This window comes from Schistocerca gregaria, chromosome 4 (assembly GCF_023897955.1).
Source record: "Schistocerca gregaria isolate iqSchGreg1 chromosome 4, iqSchGreg1.2, whole genome shotgun sequence".
Taxonomy (NCBI): Eukaryota; Metazoa; Arthropoda; class Insecta; order Orthoptera; family Acrididae; genus Schistocerca; species Schistocerca gregaria.
This window is the reverse complement of record NC_064923.1, coordinates 720,466,388-720,483,157: the sequence shown is the minus strand read 5'-3', so window position 1 is coordinate 720,483,157 and position 16,770 is coordinate 720,466,388.

Here is a 16,770-nt window from a genome sequence, read left to right as displayed (position 1 = left end):
TCCTGCGTTACTCGGAGCTTCCGTGGAGTAACGCGAAATCACACTTGCGGCGCGGACTAAATCCCCATTTCCTTGGCGACGTATGGGGCGCTGAACTAATTACGCGACATACTACTCAGCGGATTATTGGTGGATCTGGATTAATTCTGTTCTCTGCTACACTGCCAATCATTCTAAACGCCAGCCTCGCTTTGGCCCTTGAGATTGGGTTAAACTTCACACAACTCAAAAGCCAATAATTTAATTGACCTGTACATATATAAGTACTTTCAGGAAAGATTCCAAATCTGACCATTGGTCTGGAAAACATTCACCACTAAAAGTTCAGTATCCCGTCTGCAACGGTTTAGCAACATGTATACTGTATATGCAGACTGAAACCACAAACGAAAATTTGCTCCCTTGCCAAGATTCGAACTCTGGTCTCCTGCTCACATGCAGATGCGCTGACCACTACACCACACTTGCACCATGGCTTTGCACTACCCTAGCACACCTCCTTCCTCAATCTAAATTCCCGTCCGCACCTCATCCCGCTTAGTTCGAGTTTGGAGGGAATGCAAAGTGGGCTGAGGCGTGAATGGGAATTTAGATTGAAGAGGGAAGAGTGCTAGGGTAGGGCAAAGCCATGGTGCCAGTGTGGTGTAGTGGTCAGCGCATCTGCATAGTTAGCAGGAGAACTGGGTTCGAATTCCGGCCTTGGTACCAATTCCTCGCTTCAGTCTGTACAGCGCATCACAGATGTATGAGACTTGAAAAGGTCTCTGGAAGAACACAGTTTCATTTTCATATTAGCAACTGCCGTCAATAATTATCGCTACATCATCCGAGGAATACGATTCCAAGCGTGTAGCGAAAATGTCACACAAAGACACCACGCTCAAATTAGCACTAAACAAATTATAACATGACTTTTTTTTAATAATATGAATATTTATGTACGTGTTTAGAGAGAGAGAGAGAGAGAGAGAGATTGATTTTTGATTGAGATTTTTACTGTAGGTCGTAACTGGTACCTGAATTTTTGGTTGCTGCCTCATTGAATGATCAGCTTCTGCACCAGTTGGTGCCGTATTATTATCTGGAAGAAGTTATTGTTCTTTAAGGTTCAAAATACGACTCTTTTAGTTACTTGGCCGTATTGCAGATAGCTTTGAGTCCGAGTTTTCGTAGCTTTTCATACCTAAGGGACCACTGTTGTTAGTAAATAAGATCTAACAGCAATCTGCTTTTCGTGAGAAAAGGAGATTGCTTAGAACACAAACTTCCTTCAAACTACACGTCTTGCTACATCAAAATTGGTCAGTGGAGTTCAGCACCATACTATTGTACAAGAACATAATCCAAGTACTGTAATTAAGAAATTAAGAGAGGCTGCTACTTATTGAATGAAAACTATAGAGAATGCATTTCTTTTCCTGTATGTTAGTGAACTTTGTACACTTACAATTCTGTCGATTGATAGACGACGACGACAATGAAGTTCACCTGCTTTTCCAAAAACAAGATATTTCTATTCTTCACTTTTCCTAATAAATCACTCAAAGATTCACAACTACTATCGTTGCGGGGATTGCGCGCAAAAGAGTTTGTTGCTGTCCAGCTGCGCTTCACTGCACTTCAAGTACTTTTTGAATCACATTTACATTTAAAGTATTTACATACATTACTGAGCCTCTCATAATAAAATCAGACACAAATTAGTTACAAGAAAGGGGCAGTGACGCTCACATAACATTACAAAATGAAACATATTGCTATCAATTAAGTCTATCAATGTACATTATTTTATTCAACATCACCTTCAGCTATTTGATGGCTCCGCGATCTGTTCTGAGGCCTCTTTTGACCGAACAAGCCCGCGTCATTAACTTACAACACTTTGTAGCAAAAACAGAAAAGTGTCTCAGCAGAATTCGACGCCCGCGACGGGAACGTACTTTCGAATGCTTTGTAAGCTTTCAGAGGTAGAAAAATAATCTCGTTGATAACGGAGGACTGTTAGCTACAAATGATAACCACTGTCTAGGAGTGATCTCCGTTCCGGAGGACCGCTTCAATCACACGAGGACTGACGACCGACTCGCTTGTTTCACCAGCTCCACGAATCTGTTTAACGTGTAGGTCTTTCAGCCGATCAGAATCAGGAGAGAACTCTAGACATTCTCGTTGGACTTTTTCTGCTCCTGCTTCCACCTCTTCTGAAAGGCGGCGTCCTCTGGAATGAGCACGTTATCTTCATCTGCAGGCAATCGCAGACAGATTTCCGTATTTTGACTTAAATGACCCGCATTGGCTATAGAATACCTTTTATTAAAAGTGACGACCAGTTTCGCATCAATTGGAGACGAATCTTCAGGCGATAAAGATTTTTTTTAACAAGCCATCTCCGAAAAGGTAACTGCTTTAGAGCAATCCTCGTAGTTCACGTCAAGATGTAAATAAATAGTGCGCTAAAAGCGACAGTACATATTTAAGAGGAAGGGGATAGCAGAACCATGCCACAAGCAGGAAGATTGCTGAGCTAGCCAGGGAAGGGTTTAACAACTTTGCCTGCAAAGGACGCCGGAAGGCCGTCACGCGTGATTAGTCTTCGTGTAGGCTCCGGCCACAGATCGTATAGGAGGATTAGGCAAAGACCGTTGTATCAGCTTGTTGTGTACATAGTTTCGCGTAGTCAGCGCGTACACAACTTTCCCACTAGAGCGCGCCCCGCTAAGCACAACAGCGAAGGCGCAGCGCTCGTCCGTCTCCGCACTACGAGATGGCGCTGCCTTAGAGACGGGCCAAATTATGCTTCCGCCGATCCGCGTATTAATATGTAACGCAGCCAATGAGATTGCTGCTAACGTAGAACCTTTTCTCCTCGCGGATCACACTCGCGCAGTGATACCTGAACGCTCGAGGTATTATAACGAGTGTACAGACCTCCGATTAGTCAGTCTGCCTTAGTCTGTACCAATCTACATTTGTCTGTACCAGTCTATAGTCAAGTTTATGTCTGCGCCTAATAAGATTATCATATTCCTGTACATAGCCATGAAGAGAAATGTATAGACACTTTGTCAAATATCAGAGATATGTGAGAATAAGATTAACGTACAAGGACCAAAGGAACTTCAGATTGTCAATTGTAAACAGCATCCAGAATCTAGTTACGTAATGTCTATACTTTTTATTATTTTAATAAATGTGTGTGAAAATTAATCAAGTTCTGTTTAAAGTTGGTCACCGTCAATCTGCTACCCTAAGCGTGCAAGTGGCATTTCTATCGTCTGACCTAACGGCAGAAAATAAACACGCCACAATAAGACCACGGGACATATTGCTGACACTCGCCTACTTCGTTAGAGCGACAAGTCAAATAATCTGATGGTGTGTCAACCGAAGGTCTTACAGTATGCATACCACACAGCTCTAAGCTGAAGAAAAACACCGTTCGCCCTACAGCTGGATACTGGCTCAGTCGACTACAATAGCGGACAGGACTGGCGCACTTAGGTGACTAGGAAATAAGTGAATGTATGAACGAAATGAATGAATGACTGTATGGGACTATTAGCTGGGAGATCCATATGGGTTTGTTCGGCTTCTGAGGCAAGTCTTCCTATCTGGCCCCTCTTCGGTGGCTTGCGAATCTTCGTGATGAAGATGAGAAGAGTTTATTAGGACAACACAAATTCCCAGTCCCCGAGCGATGGAAATCTCCGACAGGTAACTGAACCCACCCTACAGCCTGAAAAGCTAGTGGCGCTAACCACTAGACGACGAGCTGTAAGAAATAATAACTTATAACTGACGGGAGGACATGTCCATGTTCTTTTAATGGAAGTATCCGGCATTTAGCCGCCTACTATCCCGAATGTGAGTCCGGTGCCTCCCAACCGCTTAACTTTGCTCGGTAGAGTCACACGTATTAATGATTAATTATTTAAATAAAAAGAAATTTTCAATATAACGATTTTAAATCTTACTAAAAAGAATAAAATAATTCCTCCTGGCCCATTACAGATTCCAAATCCCATAAGATCTGTTTGAAAGTTTGTGATTGTGAATTTTTAACAGCTATGAAAATATTTATAAGATTTAAAACGAAAGCCAAGAGGCACATGCAGTATATAATAAGTGAACTATACATGCATCAATAGTGTATCGCATATGCACAACGTTTTTCGTTATAAATCTTATAAGTACCTTTTTAGTTATTAAAAATACAAAATCGCTAATTTTCAGAAGCATCTGTATGTGGTTAGGAATCTGTATCATGAAGGAGACATTTTTTAATACATTTCAGTCCAGTTTAAAAACACATCATATTATAAAATTATTTTGGTTACATACTTATTTTATACTTTTTAGTTTGATTTAAAAACGTGTTATATTAGAAATATATTTTTTTGGAATCATTATCATGATGATGATGGCGACATGTTTGATCGCCGCAATATTGTGCCCGTTGGACACAATAGACCGGCAGTACACCCGTGGATATTTTGATTATCAAATACGCCGGGAGAAACTGAAGAATCATTATCATTGTTATAAAGTATTGTGACCTGAATCTGACAAGGATCAGGAATGACTCTAAGACCCAGTAGAGACTGGCTGATTAGCCAGAGACCATCTACAGCGGGTAAGCAAATGTGAAGAAGACGGCGGTAAGATAATGGACAGCAAGAGATGACAAGGCAGAGCAACAAAACTAAACGACTAATTCTAGAGTGACAACCTAAGGCACACTTAAATCTGAGACCAGATCAACATTGTATAATGAGAACGATACGGGAGGGCTAGCTCACACACGGCGCAGCTAGCTTTATAGTATGGCTGCAAGCACTGATCGGCTGGAAAGTTTAGCACGGCTCTGCGGTGATGCGAAGTGGACGCTGCAGAGGCGACACTAGCGCCTGCAGATGTAGCAGCGCCTTCTAGTACCGTCATAGAGTTCCACGCATACCGCCTGGAACGCATTCCAATATTATCCACATAACGTGGCACTGTAGGGCAATCGAGATGTTAGGTGTTACCGAAGCTTTTCACTCCAAATTCATCCCCATAGGGGAAAGGTACATTAGACAGACAAGAGAGCAAGTCAGTATTGCATTGTCATTCAGTTCTGAGCTGTGTTCACAATTTCAAATCTCTAGATCATCGCGAAGCTAGTTTAAAATCAACTGCAAAATTTGAACCTGACAGACGGACAAGAAAGGGCCATTAAAATTGCTACACCACGGAGATGACGTGCTACAGACGCGAAATTTAACCGATATGCAAATGATTAGTTTTTCAGAGCATTTACACAAGGTTGACGTCGGTGGCGACACTTCCAACGTGCTGACATGAGGAAAGTTTCCAACTGATTTCTCATACACAAACAGCAGTTGACCGGCGTTGCCTAGAGAAACGTCGTTGCGATGCCTCGTGTAAGGAGGATAACTGCCTACCATCGTTTCCGACTTTGATAAAGGTTCGATTGTTGCCAATCGCGATTGCGGTTTATCGTATCGTGACATTGCTGCTCGCATTGGTCGAGATCCAATGACTGTTAGCAGAATATGGAATCAGTGGGTTCAGGAGGGTAATACGGAACGCCCTGCTGGATCCCAACGGCCTCGTATCACTAGCAGTCGAGATGACAGGCATCTTATCCGCATGGCTGTAACGGATCGTGCAGCCACGTCTCAATCCCTGAGTCAACAGATGGGGACGCTTGCAAGACAACAACCATCTGCACCAACAGTTCGACGACGTTTGCAGCAACATGGACTATCAGATCGGAGACCGTGGCTGCGGTTACCCTTGACGGTGCATCAAAGACAGCAGCGCCTGCAGTGGTGTACTCAACGACGAACCTGGGTGCACGAATGGCAAAACGTCATTTTTTCGAATGAATCCAGGTTCTGTTCACAGCATCATGATGGTCGCATCCGTGTTTGGGGACATCGCGGTGAACGCACATTGGAAGCGAGTAATCGTCATCGCCATACTGGCGTATCACCTGGCGTGATGGTATGGGATGCCATTGGTTACACGTCTGCGTCACCTCTTGTTCGCACTGACGGCACAGTGGACGTTACGACCAGTGGCTCTCCCCTTCATTCGATCCCTGCGAAACCCTACATTTCAGCAGGATAATGCACGACAGCATGTTGCAGGTCCTGTACGGGCCTTTCTGGATACAGAAAATGTTCGACTGCTGTCCTGGCCAGCACATTCTCCAGTCCTCTCACCAATTGATAAGTCTGGTCAATGGTGGCCGAGCAACTGGCGCGGCAGTCACTACTTTTGATGAACTGTGGTATCGTGTTGAAGCTGCATGGACAGCTGTACCTGTACACGCGATCCAAGCTCTGTTTGACTCAATGCCCAGGCGTATCAAGGCCGTTATTACGGCCAGAGGTGGTTGTTCTGGGTACTGATTTCTCAGGTTCTATGCACCCAAATTGCGTGAAAATGTAATCACATGTCAGTTCCAGTATAATATATTTGTCCAATGAATACCCGTTTATCATCTGCATTTCTTCCTGGTGTAGTAATTTCATTGGCCTGTAGAGTAATGACGCTGTTTGACGGATCTGAGTACTGCTAGGTCGCCTTTGGTGAACCGAAAGGGTGAAAAGGAGTCCTCGACGCCCTCGATAGCAGCTGGAAAGCTTACTTCCGGCAACAGCTGGGGGGTCCAGACTCGGGGCCGAATCGATGAGGCTCCTAGAGTCACGCGTGGGCCTCGCCGGCTGGTCCTAGACTCCTCGACAGGCTCTCGGGCGGCAGAGAGGTGGTGCGCGTGCTGCGTGCGTGTGCGTGGGAGGCAGCTGGAGGCGGAGGCCCGCACTCCCTCGCGCGCCTCCACTTCCCGCAGTGCGCTGCGCCGCCGCCGCCTCCTGGATCGATAGCCACAGCCAGAGCAGCGGCCGCCGCCCCCGCCGTCCCTACCGCCCCACCGCCCCCGCACCTCTTGACTTCCCGCTGCAGCCGGCAGCTGCGGTCGCAGAGCGCCACTCGACCAGCTCTCCCTGTGTTATTGGCAGCAGGCCCCAGTATTAACCACCGGCAATCAGTCTGCAACTACAGCGTGTGTAACTAAACTCCCTTCGCGGACTTTGAGGACTTCTAGTGGGAATCAAGACAGTTAGGCGCAGTACACAAACTCGTGTCCAGAAACGTATCGTTTTCCCGGTATCTGCAAAAGACCATAAAACACGTTGCTCTCCGACTCGTGCTGTTTGTCGTCTGTGCCCACTTGCAAGCAGGGCTCGATGTGACCACTGACGTACACATAGTTACGATACCTCCTTACCACGTTACACTACACACGGTCGCCAGTTCCGGATTCTCAGGCATCCACCGCAGCCATAACCCGCTCCAGCAGTTCTTCCGCGGATGCCACAGGGGCTTCGAAAATCAGACATTTCAAGCGACCTCATAGGCAGTCGCCTAGTGGACTCAGGTCCCATTACACCGAGCTTTGCTGTATAATAACATCCTGTCGGCGTGTTGCAAAACGTGTAGTTAGCCATGGTCAACAGAAATACATTAAAAATTAAATGTAAGTACAGCTTGCATTCTGCACTGTAGTGAACGAACACTACTGTATGAACTGCTATACATATTATGACTAGTGAGGTAAATACATCGTTTGTTCTCTATTAAAATCTTTCATTTGCTAACTATGCCTATCAGTAGTTAGTGACTTCCGTAGTTTGAATCTTTTAGTTAGCTGGCAGTAGTGGCGCTCGCTGTATTGCAGTAGTTCGAGTAATGAAGATTTTTGTGAGGTAAGTGATTTGGGAAACATATAGATTAATGTTAGTCAGAGCCATTCTTTCGTAGGGATTTTTGGAAGTCAGATTGCGTTGCGCTAAAGATATTGTGTGTCAGTTTAAGCACAGTCGTGTATAAATTGTTCTAAGGGGACGTTTCATATGGCGACCCTGCCAGGATGCTTAAGAGGGGGTAGACTATATAAGAATCTAACTATGATGAATTGGAAGAAAATCATTGAGAAGCTATAAGAAAATGGTTTGGCCAAAAAAGTAGTGTACAGTGGAGAAAAACTATTTTTGAAAGAGGATGTGAGCAAAATACAGAAAGCATGCTTGGATAGGATATTTTTGGTGGAAACAAATGTTGAGATATGACGAGAGATCTACAGAATGAAGTTTTGGGTTATACTGCAGTCCCAAACGTTACACTGAAAACAAACCCTGTCCTTTCCTTTTGTGTTATCCCACTATGTGTTTGTGTACCCTTGTGAATTTATGTTCTTCCTCTCTTTATATGTTCATCTGATAAGACTTATGTTGTAGAATTTTCTAATATTCAGCTACATTCACTATGATGAGGAATACTGTTATCCTCAAATATAATTTGCATTAATAATATGTTGTTTTCTTTGTAAATATGTTTAGAAATTATTTATTCTGTTCTGTTTTAATGCTCATGTGTGAAGTTGATGTTTCAAAACTTATTCTGATCTTTTATGTATGTACTTATGTCGTAATTTTTGTAACACTGATGTATTTGCTATTTCGATTCTTTTGTAAAGTCTATACTACTGCAAATGTTATCTGTTTTGTTATGTTCTTTAAAGATGTATTTTGTACCTTTGTTATTGCATTCTTATGTTATAAAATTGTAATTGACACCAGTTCATCAAATTAAGTAACTTGTAAATTACATTTCACTGCACACGTTTCTGTTGGTCATAGTATATGGACAATATGTGAGAAGTAGGGACTGATAGTGTTTGCACGTGTGTTAATAACTCAGTAAGGGACTGGATAACAGCATTGCTGGTTCTAAGGACATTTCAAAAACTATTTTTCTGAGTGCACAAGTGGTGGTTATGGACTTGCTATATTATCCGCAAGACTCTTCAATGGTGATTGTGCGCCTGCACAGTCAAACAGATGGCTGCTGGCCATCTCTACAAGGACTACAGTGGGTCTACACCTTTGATGACCCACCGATACCATTATTTCTACAACGACTGCAATGGGTCTGCACCTCTGGTGGCCCACCAATACCGTAATCTCTACCAGGACTACAGTGGGTCTGCTCTGTGATGACCTACCTACCGATAGTCTTCAACGTCGACTGACTCTGCTGTGGCCCATTACCTGTCTGCATGTCAAGAGTCAGCACTGCCTTTCTGTTGGAAGGACAACACTTCCTCAAGACTGCATGGAAATCCACTACTTCCGTGTGCATTTTCTTTTACTGCTCAGAATTTGAGAACAACACTGCAATTTTACTTTGATGAATGATCAGGACTGTCTTTATGGACTGTGAGAAAATTTTAGCTTTTGACCAACATTGTATCGATAAGTGTGTGCATTTCATTTCTTTGTTATTGTAATTATGAAAAAATTTTTGAAACCTGTATTGACCACTGCCCAAAACAATTTGTAAAATTTTTTGTGGGGAGCATGGGGGCTATGTAAGTAGGCTGTTTAGGTTCTCTTATTGGTAACGCCGCTTAGCGCTCGGTATGAAAAATCACTGGCTGTGCTGTGCGCAGTCTGTGTTTAGTTTGCATTGTTGTCTGCCATTGTAGTGTTGGGCAGCGGCAGCTGGATGCTAATAGCGCGTAGCGTTGGGCAGTTGGAGGTGAGCCGCCAGCAGTGGTGGACGTGGGGAGAGAGATGGCGGAGTTTTGAAATTTGTAAGAATTGGTGTCATGAACTGCTATACATATTATGACTAGTGAGGTAAATACATTGTTTGTTCTCTATTAAAATCTTTCATTTGCTAACTATGCCTATCAGTAGTTAGTGACTTCCGTAGTTTGAATCTTTTAGTTAGCTGGCAGTAGTGGCGCTCGCTGTATTGCAGTAGTTCGAGTAACGAAGATTTTTGTGAGGTAAGTGATTTGTGAAACATATAGATTAATGTTAGTCAGGGCCATTCTTTCGTAGGGATTTTTGGAAGTCAGATTGCGTTACGCTAAAGATTTTGTGTGTCAGTGTAAGCACAGTCCTGTATAAATTGTTCTAAGGGGACGTTTCAGGATGTTTGAACATGTGTCCTGGCATTTCGCGTGTAGCGGAAAAATGGTACGTTACGTCACTGCGAATACATGTTAGTAAAGCTGGCGATAATGTCCAAAAAGCAAACCGACTATGAAAAGTTCTACCAGTCGATCAAATCTGATAAAGTAGATGTAAGTAAAAGGATTAATATGAAAAAGGAACCGATAATTTCAAACAATTTTGAGTTTTGGCCGCCAGTCTCTCTTACGTTACATCAGAACGAACTTTTATTTCGTAGATTTAGGTTATGACGAGAAAAGCAGTTTTCTTTCGAAGCAATCGATTTGGAATAGATAGATTGTTCGCAATCGATCTCGAATTGATGAAAAGCACCTCGAGTTGAACAGAACCACGTCCAGTATATTTTCCAGGCCCTGTGCTAATATTCCGACTGAGTGCGCGAAATTTTATGTAAGGTACAGCTATATTCCCATTACACACTTCGAGGCCGGCCACAGTGGCCGAGCGGTTCTAGGCGCTGCAGTCTGGAAATGCGCTACCGCTACGGTCGCAGGTTCGAACACTGCCTCGGGCATGGATCTGTGTGATGTACTTAGGTTAGCTAAGTTTAAGTAGTTCTAAGTTCTAGGGACTGATGACCTCAGATGTCAAGTCCCATAGTGCTTAGACCCATTTGAAAATCATCAAATGATCAAAACAAACAGCAAAATGACTTAGAAACGATTTCTGTGTGGTGCGAAAAGCCGTAGTTGTCTCTCGATAATGAGAAGCGTAAGGTCATCCACAAGATTACGAAAAGAAATCCTTAAATTTCGGTTACGTGATGAACCACAGAAGCTCAAAGGCGGTCAATTCATCTAAACACTTAAGAATTACAATTAGGAAGAACTAAAATTGGAGCGACCATATAGATAATGATGTGGCGAAGGCAAACCAAAGCCTGCGTTTTATTGGAAGAACAATTAGAAGATCCCGGTGGAGGTTCGAGTCCTCCCTCGGGCATGGGTGTGTATGTTTGTCCTTAGGATAATATAGGTTAAGTAGTGTGTAAGCTTAGGGACTGATGACCTTAGCAGTTAAGTCCCCTAAAATTTCACACATATTTGAACATTTTTTAACAATTAGAAGATGGAACAGGCCTACTAAAGAGACTGGCATTTTTCATTGTGGCGAGATCTATTCAATAAATTTGTCACCAACTCTCGTCTCTGAGTGTGAAAATATGGAAGAAATGATGATCGTAATAATATAAGGGAAATCAGAGCTCGTCCAGAAAGATTTAAGTGTTCATTTTTACCAAGGGGGAATGGAACGGCACAGAAACAGTCTGGAGGTGAAACTTCCTGGCAGATTAAAATTGTGTGCCGGACCGAGACTCGAACTCGGGACTGGTAGAGCAATTTCCCACGAAAGGCAAAGGTTCCGAGTTAGAGTCTCGGTCCGGAACACAGTTTTAATCTGCCAGAAAGTTTCATATCAGCGCACACTTCGCTGCAGAGTGAAAATCTCATTCTGGAGGTGCTTCGAAGAACTCTCAGACAGGCACCTAAGTGTGAACTGCAGAGCAGTCAGGGACAAACAGGTGTCTACGATTCCAGCGGTGGCGAGTTCAGAGTTTTATGGCAAGGCGGAAGCAGGAGTAGCGCCTGCGGTGATTAAGACTGAGGAGGCAAGGATGCGAGTCGGAATAACGGCTGGTGCTGCTGCTGCCTAACTAGGGAGGCACGCGGGCCGAGTCGAGCTGAGCTGCTAATGAAGACCAGGAAGCGACGCCGCAAGCGGACCGCCCACCGTCACGCGCCCATTCTCTCCGCGGCTCAGCTTCCGGACAGCAGCAACAGCCAAATTATAAACTGCGAGCGCTACAAAATAGGTAGCAAACTCAGCCGTGGCGTTTGCAGATCACTCATATCGTTGGAACGAATCAGTGAGCTCAGGGCAGGACTTCAGATCTCGTTGGAGAAAACTGAATTGGCCGGCCGCGCTGACCGAGCGGTTCTAGGCGTTTCTGCCTCGGGCATGGATGTGTGTGATGTCCTGAGGTTAGTTAGGTTTAAGTAGTTCTAAGTTCAAGGGGACTGATGACCTGAGATGTCCCATAGTGCTCAGAGCCATCTGAACCATGTTTGAAAACTGAATTTATTACGAGCATCACGTTACTGCCCAGGGTACTAGAGGCAGAAGGAGGAGAACTCAAACGAACGGAAAAGTTTAAGGACAGAGCATCAGTGAGCTGAAGGCAGGACTCCAGGTATCGTTGGATCTCTGGTCCTTCAGCAAATGGTGCTGAAAATTTCAGTTAATTGTGTACATTATTCTTTTTCCAGAGGTTAAAGAGTAAGGCGGAGAAAACTGACGCTCGTGATGGGAAAAGGTTCCTGATGTTAATGGGTAACAGTGCCCGGAATACATGAGGAGCTGTCTAAGCGAGTGAACAGAGCATCAGTGAGCTGAAAGCAGGACTCCAGGTTTCGTTGGATATCTGGTCCTTCAGCAAATGATGTTGAAAATTTCAGTTAATTGTGTACATTATTCTTTTTCCAGGGGTTAAGGAGTAAGGCGGAGAAAACTGACGCTCGTAATGTGAAAGGGTTCCTGCTCTTGAAGGGTAACAGAGCCCGGCATACATGAGGAGATGTCGGCTATTCATGACGATATTGCGAGATGGAAAAAGAATTCCTAAAGTGATCACATGTCCCTAAGAGAAGAAGGCTCTGAGCACTATGGGACTTAACATCTGAGGTCATCAGTCCCCTAGAACTTAGAACTACTTAAACCTAACTAACCTAAAGACATCACACGCATCCATGCCCGAGGCAGCTTTCGAACCTGCGACCGTAGCAGTCGCGCGGTACCGGACTGAAGGGCCTACAACCGCTTGGCCACCGCGGCCAGCCCTAAGAGAAGATCCAACTGCAAATGTCAGTTGGGAAGGTCACTCTTTCAGTTTTTTGGGACTGTAGTCCAGTCATCCTCACAAACTATCTTGCCAAGGGTCAAACCATCAACGGCAGATACTACATCAACTTTCCCGACAAGTTACGAGAAGCTCTGGTGAAGGAAGGTAGCGGTATGCTCTTCAGAGGCGTTGTCTTCTGGCTGACACTACATCGGCTCTTTCAGCTCAAACTGCAGTTGGCAAAACAAGGGCATGTGGCTTTCGGATCTTGCAACATCCGTCTTACTCTCCCGATCTCGTACCAAATGACTTTTCTTGATCCCAGAAATGAAGAATCCACTGCGTGGTCGTGGATCTGATAACAGATGAAGTGGAAGAGTGGTTTAAGGCAAAATCTGCAGACTTCTACAGTCAAGGCATTCGGAAAGTTAACAAACGCTGGGAAAAATGTGTATATATAGATGGTACTTTGCAGAAAAGAATTAACAACAATAAATCAACACAAAACTTTCTATTACATTTTTAAGGGTGATAATTGGAACTTTACGATATCCCTTCTTATCTAGAGAGTGAGGTGGCGCAGTGGTTAGCACACTGGACTCACGTCCAAGAGGACGATGATTCATATCTTCGTCCGGGCAACCAGAATTAGATTTCCTGATTTCCCTAAATCACAGGAAAATGCCGGGTTGAAAAGGCACGGTCAGTTGCCTTCCCCATCCTTGAAACGATTCGACCTTGTGCTGCGTCTCTAATGACCTGAATGTCGACGGGATGTTAAACCATAATCTTCTTTACTTTTCCGGAGGTCCTACGTGGCGCAAGATACCTTGTCATGAATAGAAAAAGTCTGATCGAGAAATTAGAAATAAGAGAAAGACACGTCTTAGGAATGTTCTAGGCCTGATCAAATAACATAGTGAATACACGAGACGACACAACCGTGAACTCTGTATATATGTAGGAAAGACCACAGACACGATTCGCATGAGGTGGGATTGTTTTCTACGGCCGCGTTGCTTTTACGAATGCTGAAAGATTGAGCAATCGGATCTCTTCTACTTTCTCAACAAGAAAACCAATTCGGCTTGGTTCACAGGAGGACAAGAAGAACTGCAAGGAGTGGGGATAACAGTGGAGGATAACAATAAAAGCAATCCGCTCAATAACAATCTCCAAGAGCATAATGGACTGCAAGAAAAGCCAAAACTAAAAAGTAGCAAAATGTGTACTAAGACGAGGAAGGAACAGGAAAGGAATGCATGAATATTGGACTAAAGTTAAGGCCCAGGTGCAAGGAAGAGGAACAGCCCAGCTGTGATAGCGTAATCTGCAAAGGCCATACTCTCGAGAGTAAGCTATCACGGAAGTTCATCAGTATAAAAAGGGTGAATATAAACATTTATAAAATGCTCGAGGGATTCGTGTTAATAACTGGTGTTGTGTCTATTTGTATGTGTGTGTGTGTGTGTGTGTGTGTGTGTGTGTGTGTTTGTGTGCGTCATTTCTGACGGGTTTAAAAACCAATTTGTTTAAAAAAGACACAGATACTTTTTTTGCCACTCTCCTTATATGCTTGTCATCGATAATGCAAATGAAATTTGTGTTTTGAATTACATAGCAAATTTCTGTATAGGCAACTCCGTACGTCTGAACGGGCTGTACTATTGCACCCAGACGCCAATAAGGTAAACTAAAATAAACAGCATGACAGAGAGCCACGTCAGTCAAATTACTGATCAGTCGAACACTGGGCATCTCTCAACCGTATTCCTAGACTTGGATTTTTTGCGTATATTGCGACGTAATTTACTTGAACTATTCGCCCTTTTCCTCAATCTCAGATTTATTGTAAGCATTCGATCCACTGTGACCCAGTTACTTCAGACGGAGAGGTCTTTGTTCTTCATAATCTAAATTTTCACGTTATAAAAACTGCTTTGCAGTAGCCAAACAGACATATTCGTTTACGCAATGAAATCGATTGAAACTGCCAAACTCTTTTCACAACATTCATTTTACTTATCTTTATCAGCAGAACAAGAATTCACTTTTGGCTTCATTTTTAGAGATTATGACAAACTTCACTAACACATACTGAAAGTGAGGAGCATCTCTTAATCGCTGTGACAAAATGGGTTTCGTGGGTGACTGCTTCTACCAAGATTGATGAGAGCACCTACCAAATTACTTTTGTCATGTTTAAGAATAAATATTTTGAAGCACTTAACGTTCCTCAGTAGAGGCAGTTGAGCTTCTTCAGTTAACGCAGCTGAGGCTTTTCTGTCGAAGCACGAGGTCGAAATATCTCGATTCGGATAATTAGTTTCACCTAAAAGCCGACGTAATATGAATAGTGTAACCATGGCTCCATGCCTATAACTAAAAATATTGCTGTGATGCATATTGATGAATACAGTTGCAGCTTTACCTGAGTTACCTAAATACACTCCTGGAAATTGAAATACGAACACCGTGAATTCATTGTCCCAGGAAGGGGAAACTTTATTGACACGTTCTTGGAGTCAGATACATCACATGATCACACTGACAGAACCACAGGCACATAGACACAGGCAACAGAGCATGCACAATGTCGGCACTAGTACAGTGTATATCCACCTTTCGCAGCAATTCAGGCTGCTATTCTCCCATGGAGACGATCGTAGAGATGCTGGATGTAGTCCTGTTGAACGGCTTGCCATGCCATTTCCACCTGGCGCCTCAGTTGGACCAGCGTTCGTGCTGGACGTGCAGACCGCGTGAGACGACGCTTCATCCAGTCCCAAACATGCTCAATGGGGGACAGATCCGGAGATCTTGCTGGCCAGGGTAGTTGACTTACACCTTCTAGAGCACGTTGGGTGGCACGGGATACATGCGGACGTGCATTGTCCTGTTGGAACAGCAAGTTCCCTTGCCGGTCTAGGAATGGTAGAACGATGGGTTCGATGACGGTTTGGATGTACCGTGCACTATTCAGTGTCCCCTCGACGATCACCAGAGGTGTACTGCCAGTGTAGGAGATCATTCCCCACACCATGATGCCAGGTGTTGGCCCTGTGTGCCTCGGTCGTATGCAGTTCTGATTGTGGCGCTTACCTGAACGGCGCCAAACACGCATACGACCATCACTGGCACCAAGGCAGAAGCGACTCTCATCGCTGAAGACGACACTTCATTCGTCCCTCCATTCACGCCTGTCGCGACACCACTGGAGGCGGGCTGCACGATGTTGGGGCGTGAGCGGAAGACGGCCTAACGGTGTGCGGGACCGTAGCCCAGCTTCATGGAGACGGTCGCGAATGGTCCTCGCCGATACCCCAGGAGCAACAGTGTCCCTAATTTGCTGGGAAGTGGCGGTGCGGTCCCCTACGGCACTGCGTAGGATCGTACGGTCTTGGCGTGCATCGTGCGTCGCTGCGGTCCGGTCCCAGGTCGACGGGCACGTGCACCTTCCGCCGACCACTGGCGACAACATCGATGTACTGTGGAGACCTCACGCCTCACGTGTTGAGCAATTCGGCGGTACGTCCACCCGGCCTCCCGCATGCCCACTATACGCCCTCGCTCAAAGTCCGTCAACTGCACATACGGTTCACGTCCACGCTGTCGCGGCATGCTACCAGTGTTAAAGACTGCGATGGAGCTCCGTATGCCACGGCAAACTGGCTGACACTGACGGCGGCGGTGCACAAATGCTGCGCAGCTAGCGCCATTCGACGGCCAACACCGCGGTTCCTGGTGTGTCCGCTGTGCCGTGCGTGTGATCATTGCTTGTACAGCCCTCTCGCAGTGTCCGGAGCAAGTATGGTGGGTCTGACACACCGGTGTCAATGTGTTCTTATTTCCATTTCCAGGAGTGTATTTTAAATTCTA